Source organism: Opisthorchis viverrini, assembly GCF_000715545.1.
Source record: "Opisthorchis viverrini unplaced genomic scaffold opera_v5_23, whole genome shotgun sequence".
NCBI classification, from domain to species: domain Eukaryota; kingdom Metazoa; phylum Platyhelminthes; class Trematoda; order Opisthorchiida; family Opisthorchiidae; genus Opisthorchis; species Opisthorchis viverrini.
Genome location: NW_008751679.1, coordinates 2384383 through 2390382, shown reverse-complemented (window position 1 = coordinate 2390382; position 6000 = coordinate 2384383).

Here is a 6000-nt window from a genome sequence, read left to right as displayed (position 1 = left end):
TGTGTTACACTACGACTTAAACCATTTTCAGATTTATCTGCGGAAAAGTTTTTCTAATGCACTGTAAGCAAGTAATAACCAGCCGCAGGAACTGTAAAAGCCCAACCGTCTCATCAACAGAGTGTTATATTTAATCCTTTCTCTTCCATCCTTGTGGGGAGGGGGCGAGATGGCTCAAGTGGTTAGAGCACGAATTTACTGGCCATAAGGTCCGTGGTTCGAACCCGGCCTCTAACTCTCGACTTCCCTGTCTAGGCTTGGGCAACCTGGCAGTATCCCAGTCCTCATGCTTCCTTCGGGTGGCATGGCAACTAGGCACCGGAAGGGTGTTACAGCTGAACGATTCCATCCTTGTTCGGACGAGATGTTCAAAACTCATTTCTTACTGATCGCAAGGCCCGCGGTTCGAAAACAACTCTGACATTTCGAGTGCTCCAGTCTAGGTTTGAACAACCTGGCAGTATATGAGCCCCCATGCTTCCTTCTTGTGGTATGACAGTGAACCACCGAAAAGGTGTTACAGCTGAACAGTTATATGATTTTTCCCTTATTGCAAGTTGTATTTTTCGCCGCGAAATGATCTGGCCTGGGCTTGATAGGTGTATAAGATAAAAACTGGTCGTGAAATTCTAATTTCCCCTTTCCCTACACAGATACACACACACCAACATCAAAAATAATCACGACGGTTAAATGTATTGCCGGTATTCCGCTTATATTCGGTTCGGACAACTCGCCAGCTGATCTTCCGGTTTTTAGAGCAAGCCACTTCCTTTCCAGAGGCGCATGCTCTGTTGCTGATCCTTTATCTTCCCTTTTTCTAACCAATCTTCATTACATGAAGGTGCCTTATGACACATGAGCACTGGTTTTCAGCCGTTTTTTGTGCAATCCTTGAGCTCTCCAGCACGTATGCAGCAGTTCCGGAGAGTAGTCATCAGAGGAATCAGCCTAATGTGTGGACACGACTTTGGCAAATGTTCTAAGCCTTCCCCAGCCACGAGCTGACAATAATTGCTCTGCCTTGGCTTCGTTCGACGAACGCAAGGGGGTCGGGATCAGAGACGAAAGTCGCAACCTTCCTTAACTTAGTTGTTTTGTTTCTAGGAGTTACTTCGTCTCCGAGCTAGTCTGTCACATCGAATCTCGCCAACAGCCCCCGGCGTGCAACAGGTGCCGTAGTTTGTGCTCAGCCGCGTAGCTGATAGAAGTCCGAAGGTGTCAGACCAGACTGTGGCGGGAGTGAGGCGGTTCTATAGCGGCTACAATGCTTGTCATATGGATTTGAGACCGTGTGGGGTACCTGAGCAGTTGGAACTTACCGTGTTTGCGAAAGATTATCTGATAGCCCACGCTACCCGGAAAAGAACATAAGGCTAGTTCATGCAAGCAAGTACTCGTAGTTACGAAACTGGCAAGCTTGGTAGTCTGGGTAGTCTCTAGTTTTCAAGTGAATTAGTATTACAGAAGAACAAAATAGAACGTTACAGTCTCACTGAATACAGTACAAAGCTTATATGATAAAGGTAGTAAAAAAAGCAATCCTGCAACTCAAACCAGGGGCCCAGTGAAGCAACCCAAACATGGTTCCCATTGGTTTGGGCAATGGCCGATCCCCGAATTAGAGCGATGCTTGTTACCAGCCGACTGTGTTCCATATACAGAGAAACTCATACCCACCCATGGATAAACGCCGCTCTTAAACTATGGGAAAGTTCCCGTGCTCCTGTGTGTTTAGTCTTTTTTGAATGGTCGTTAAAATGTAGTTTAAGGTTCATCATGGTCGTTCGCGAAAACACAGCTAGGCAGGAGGACGATTGAGTCCTTCGACCTCAGCTTTTGGCCCAAAATCCTAACGATAAGGCATCGGGTGGGTGTCGGAAAACTACCAGCGTTTTCAGGGGACGAATCGCTTTGCGTGGCTCAGCCCCCAATCTGCTGGATCAGAAGAATGTGTTCCTCAAACCTTTATCCACTAAACAGCCTAGAATGAGAAACTACCGGTGTATAAGTGAAACCCCAAGGTATAGTTTAGTGAATCGTGGATGCACACGGACCACAAACAGTGATGAGTACCATTTACTCCACAGCGGAGATTGGATTGTGAGACAGTTTGTAAATTCGGCTACCTGGCTAGACCAGGTGGCTAGAACTATTCCAAAAATTGTCTAGACCCAACTAAAAACGAGCTAGAAACACAGTCAAGATGAAACGCTACACTGAAATTTTGTGTGATGACGACAGAAACACCGTAACTGCAATAAATATCGCTCCGTTGACGACACGATCGACTGCGTTTTTTCATTTTTCCGTTTAAGTTCTCACAGCTCCGGTAAAACCGGCTGAAACGTACTGTGCAAACAACTGCGGCTGTCGTTGATATTCGGACGATTATTACGATCAAAATTGATAGATGCGTCATTTTTTAAAGGGGTTGGCTGTTCAGGAGGGACAATTATGATTGTGGATATAGCACACACACCACAAGAGATAAAACAATGCTAAATCTCTTTTTTTCCAGGGATATCAGCTGCTCTGTAAAATGACCAGCTCTAGACAAAGGTCACTTTCAATAATTACCAAAGGGTCTTTCTAAGGGAGATGACCCCATTTCCAAGAACATCGACAGCCAAAACATTTGCTTACGTGCAACCGAAGTGCCTTACGTACAAGAATACGGCGCTGTAAATGGATTATCTCCCTAATCTAATCTAAACCATCATTTTTGTCGGATATTTGCCCAGCTACGCACATTTGGTGTCTGAGTTCTATACTTTCTTAGAGTCCTAGGCAATATGGGGACGTCTAATGCGCAGCCTCCTACATTTTCCTACACTTTCTGCCACGCATTACTCAGCGTGCAGTTTTACCCACCAGTTTAGTGAAGAGGCCGCCCGAGGCTGCTGGACTGTTGTATCTGCTAAATTCGACGGCTATGATGAATAGTCCTCTTGCGGAAGCCTTGAATAGATCTGCAACAAAATAAGTGCCTCGTTTTAACGTTTGCTTTTTCACTACCCATGCTTCAATTACTTGGATGCTTTCTCATAAATATTCATACATCTGCCCAGTGCTGTTTGTTGGTCAAGTTTCATTGTCTTACTCATTAATTAAGCCGCTTGTCGTTATCCCAATAGGGGGCCAATGTCTTAGAATGCTTGCCTAGCTGGGATGGCGGGCACTAAATAAAAGTTTCACGCACACTTCCTTGATAACCCGTGTAATTAACCTAGTAGAGATCTGCCTGTGTGAATTTCGCGAACATGCCCAACACCACGCTGATGATGTCACCTCAAATAGTGAGAAAACGTCTGCAAGTCATTTGCGGAGCTCGGTAGACAGGTCAACACTCATCTGATTAGTTACCAGTTCCGCAAACGATGATTTTGGTCACATGCATGTTGACCATCTGCTCGAACCGGGAATTATAGATCTGAGAAACGCACTCTGTTTACTTCACGTTCATCTTTGTGTTGGTATCTGGATTTCAGGCCTTTTTAAGAGTCACGCCAAGATGACTTTTGTCTCTAATCTCTTATAAGTAATACCGGCCAGTTTATAAAAAAGTGCCGAATTTTTACCAGCACTGCCAGACGGCCATGCAATGGCCTGACGTGAAATTCGCCGTTTCCCGCTTACATAAAAACCGTGGTCCAGATGACTGTCTGTTCAGCTGTACATCGTGGATCAATACTGCTGCCAAATATCATATCATTAGTCAAGGTGAGGCTATTTCACGCTGAACTTGATATCCTTAGATCACTCAGTTTTAATGCAATATCTCCTTGTTGTGGAACAATGTCTTTGAGGTAGAGATTGGGCGATCGAAGAATGATGACTGATGCCCTGTCTTTTCAGTCTACGCTAATTATATGATGGCGTGATTCTCCTGTTTTGTTGCCGGCGCGTGATTTTGGGCAGACGATTCTTCGGTTACCACCTTCAACAAGCTTCTGTTTCCACAATTCCATCACACAGTTCATTTTTTTCTGTCAAATTGAAAACGCACGTCGGCACATTTTCTGACGATGACAGCTGTCCAGTACCTGCCTCGCGTGTTTGCTTTGTCATTTTACCGCATTCTGAACCCTCCAATCAGTTCACACATGTTGTATTGATTGTTGTCTCCAACAGAACGCTAAAAGTCACTAGTGATTGATTCGACGGCAAAGCCCGAAAAGCACTGTACAGCTGTTTTATCCTTACTGGAAATAATCAGCAGTGCCTAGCTACAAAAGGGAATTTCGAATCCGCAACCTCCCGGCTAGCACTTTGAACGCCCAGCCGTTCGACCATTAATGTCGTATCAGTAGTGTGATTTACTCTCGCACTTAGGCAGAAGACAGAGGATACACTTAACATTCAGTCATGGAACCCATATTACGTTGCCGTACGTGCTCACTGACTCCTCGACTAACGACGTTTCAGTTGGAGGTCTTACTCATCTTGTAAAATCATTCGTCCCCTGGAACTCGTAGGAATTGTGATTGTGCTTCGTCTAATCACGCTTGGCTATCCTGTATAGTCTGCAGCACCAGGTTATGATAATTGCATTGTAAAACTGGCAATCAGCTTGATATGCTTGTAGGTGGTGTGGATCTAGACAGACCCATACTACTGTTTTCGCTTCCCCATACAAAGTAGTCTCTTAGTATTTACTGTCATGAGGTGAAGACAACTACAATTTCGCCGTAAAATGACAGCTCTCAAATGGGTACACAATGCCGCCCAATTTGTCAGAAATCGACGTTTCTGCTCACTTGTCTAATCTACCTAAGAAATACCTAGATGTGTTTTTCGTTCATTCCGGTATTTTACACCAAAGTAACCATACCTGGGGAATCAGATTCATGGGCCAAACGGTGAGATACTTCGTTACATACCAAGGTATTCCCTTGATGGAACACAATACTTTTAGGGTTTTTGCAAATTCCTCGATAGCTGATGACTGATTCGAACGTATCAGGTTGTTGCAGCCCCTGATTATTCGTCGACCTTACATTCCAGTTGAACACAAACTGTAAGCAACCAGCAAAATATGCTTATTTACCCACCTGTTTGGTTCCAATGGGAGACACAAATAAGAACAAGTTGAACCCTTCGTTTATGGTATTCTTAAGTAGGGTGGGCTGCTCTATCTTTCATCTGGTATTTGAGGTATCGGAATATATTTTATAGCAAAACACATTACTACTGAAGTGTTTTAGCAACCCACGATTGTACGCAACAGCTGAACGGAAACAGTAGTGGATGAACCAAGAACACCAGTCGGAAGGTCGGGTTTCTGATGAATGGCTTCAATTAAACAGCCATTTGAAGTTAACTTGAAAGAATCAAATGAAGTGCACATACACCTCTCTTTAATGGTATTCTTTAACTTAAGGTTCTGCACAAGTGGAGCCTCAAGGATTTTTATTGACTTTAAAAACAGTAGCAAATGTCTGGAACATCGTACCAGTTGAGCAGCGCGTTCAGTTGAAATATATTATGGGTGGGACCTTGGATGCTTGGTATTATTGGTGTATGCGCACTTTAGAATGCTAAACTTTTTCGTTGTATTTAATAAAAAATAAATGGAGATATAAAAAGGGTGAACTGGAACCATGCGACCAGGTGTCGCTCTTCACCGTCAACTTTCTGAGCCTTTTGCACACAAGAGGAAGCCAGAGAAATTGATAAGCCGTAGAATCCAAGCAATAATTTTCCCTATATCGATTTTCGGGCTTCAACTTCACAAAGATTTTGACCTCCATAACTAAAGAAGACCCTCGGAGAGATGAAAATGAAAATGGCCAGCAAAAATGAGATACGAATCAAAACCTCCAGGTCTCCTCCACCAAGCCAAAGACAGAGGTAGAACTTTGTAAATCACACGCAGATGACAAGAGGCTGTTTTCTACATAACCTGTTAATCAACACATTCCCACAAAACGCTCAGCTGGGAACTACCACAAATTTTCCTGTGTCATGTTCATTTGAACAGAACATCGCCAAATAGGT